Source organism: Conger conger, chromosome 7, assembly GCF_963514075.1.
Source record: "Conger conger chromosome 7, fConCon1.1, whole genome shotgun sequence".
Classification (NCBI taxonomy): domain Eukaryota; kingdom Metazoa; phylum Chordata; class Actinopteri; order Anguilliformes; family Congridae; genus Conger; species Conger conger.
In genome coordinates, this window is record NC_083766.1 from 61,991,476 (window position 1) to 61,993,975 (window position 2,500).

The following is a 2,500-nucleotide window of genomic DNA, read 5'->3' on the forward strand; positions in this document are numbered from 1 at the left end:
GTGCGTATGAGTGTGTGTATATCTGTGTCTCTGTGTGTGTGTGTGTGTCTGTATAGGTGTGTGTATGTGTGTATGCATGTGTGCATGAGTGTGTGTATCTGTGTGTGTATGAATGTGTGTGCGTGTGTGTGCGTGTGCATGAGTGTGTGTATGTGTGGGGTCTGTGTGTGTGTGTGTGTGTGTGTGTGCGCGTGCGTGTGTATGAGTGTGTGAGTGAGTGAGTGAGTGTGTGTGTGTGTGTGTGTGTGTATGAATGTGTGGTTGTGTGTGTGTGTGTGTGTGTGTATGTGTATGAATGTGTGGTTGTGTGTGTGTGTGTGTGTGTGTGTGTGTGTGTGTATTACCTGGTCCAGGTGAAGTGTCGGGGTGGGGGGTTTGCTTCGCTCGACACTGGAGCTGTGCATTTTCCTGACCCACAAACCAGTTGCCATGGTACCCCTCCAGCACGATGTCTGGGGCCGCTGCAACAATCAGAGACCAGAGATTTACCAATAGGGACTGTATGATACAACTCTAACCTAATGTACCACACTGTTCAAAACTGACATGACATGACACAGCTTAAATCAAATAATATATGACATAGGTCAAATCTCACAAAATATGACACTGCTCAAATCTCCTGACAGCTGAATTCTCATAAGACATGAAACAGCTCAAATCTCATAAGATATGACAGCTCAGATCTCTTTAGATATGACACAGCTCAAATACCCTAAGATACTGCACAGCTCAAATCTCATAAGATACGACACAGCTCAAATCTCATAAGATACGACACAGCTCAAATCTCATAAGATACGACAGCTCAAATCTCATAGGATACAACCTCAACTCTGGTCAGCATTTAAGTATCCAGGATGGGAAGTGCCTTCATTAGACTGGCTTCCTTCTGCTTTTTAGAAAAGTTAACGGCTGCACCACCAGAGAATTTCCCCTCTGGAACCTTCATTTGGCTGAATCGCCACCTACGTGAGAGTCGTATGTGGTGATGTGGTGTCCTTTGAGTCGTCCTATGAGTCAGAAGTCATGACTGACCATCACTTCATCAGCAAAACGTTCTCTCTCCCTCTCCCTCTCCCTCTCTCACAGCAGATAGGGCTTTGATCAATATTTTATGCATTTATATAAATAAATAAATAAAAACCTCTTCATTAAAGGAGTGAGGAATGTGCGTCACAGGGAAAGGAAAAAGAAGCTGAATTAATTATTGAGCTGAAATGCCCTTCTGTGTTCTATGAGATGGAGAGAGAGAGAGAGAGAGAGAGAGAGAGAGAGAGGGAGGGAGAGAGAGAGGGAGGGAGAGGGAGAGGGAGAGGGAGAGAGAGGGAGAGGAAGGGAAAGGGAGGGGGAGAGAGAGAGGGAAGGAGAGAGAGAGGGAGAGGGGAGGGAAGGAGAGAGAGAGGGAGAGGAAGGGAAGGAGGAAGGGAGGGAGAGAGAGAGGGGTCCGTTCTTTAGTTTTGGAGAAGTAAGCTTTTTAAATTGACCTATTTTCAACCGGTTGAGAATGTTCTCCTCGTAGTGCGTCACACAAGGATAACCACTCCCCAGTAAATCCCCTGTACCTCGTGACCCATAGTTTGTGCTGCTGGCCTCCAGGCAAGACAATGCAAATATCTAGCTAACATTAGGTTCACTGAAACTAGAGTGACTTTTAAGGACTATTAGACTATTTCTGGTTATATTTAACTAGCTAGCTAACGTAAGCTAGCTAGCTTGTTTGCTTTCCTAAGGCGAAGTTATCGATAACGTTAGCTAGCTAGTTTCATAAAGACATTAGAGTTGTGCTAGTATTTTAACTTGGCCGGCTAGCAAGCAAAAGTCAGTGTCCTTACCTTAACTATCGATAGTTGATATCGGTCTGTCAATCATAGCTAATTGACAGTTCTCATTACCACGTCCGGACAGTTTGGGTGAATTTTTACAGTGGGAAATTTAGGTTAAGAAAAATAAGTTTTAAAATGCATTTAAATGACTGCAAAAAACTATGTACATTTTGTTTTGTTGTTGCTTAAAGAAAACAAACCACCAGGTTACTCCTTCAACCAGAGAGGAGGGAAACTACGTAGTGAGATTTGCAGATGTAACTTATTGGTCAATCATGTAAACTATACTTAAACAGTGTGAATGTAAACTGTGTAGGTTAATCTGCATATGGGCATACGATACATTACATTACATTACATTATTGGTATTTGGCAGACGCTCTTATCCAGAGCGACGTACAGTTGATTAGACGAAGCAGGAGACAATCCTCCCCTAGAGCACGCAGGGTTAAGGGCCTTGCTCAAGGGCCTAACGGCTGTGCGGATCTTATTGTGGCTACACCGGGATTAGAACCACCGACCTTGCGTGTCCCAGTCCTTTACCTTAACCACTACGCTACAGGCCGCCGCTACGCACCTGACTTACGGTGAGGTGCGTAAGTATTTGGACAGGGGCACAGCTCTAAACGTCTGTAAGTCCTCCGCAGGACGGCAGTCGGGCCCAGTGAGGTGCG

The 2,500-nt window shown here is 44.8% G+C and overlaps 1 pseudogene; it reads right to left on the reverse strand.

Annotated features, from left to right (window-relative positions):
• Positions 1-2,500, reverse strand: part of LOC133133586 (nectin-3-like protein) — a 28,013-nt pseudogene that overhangs the window by 4,990 nt on the left and 20,523 nt on the right.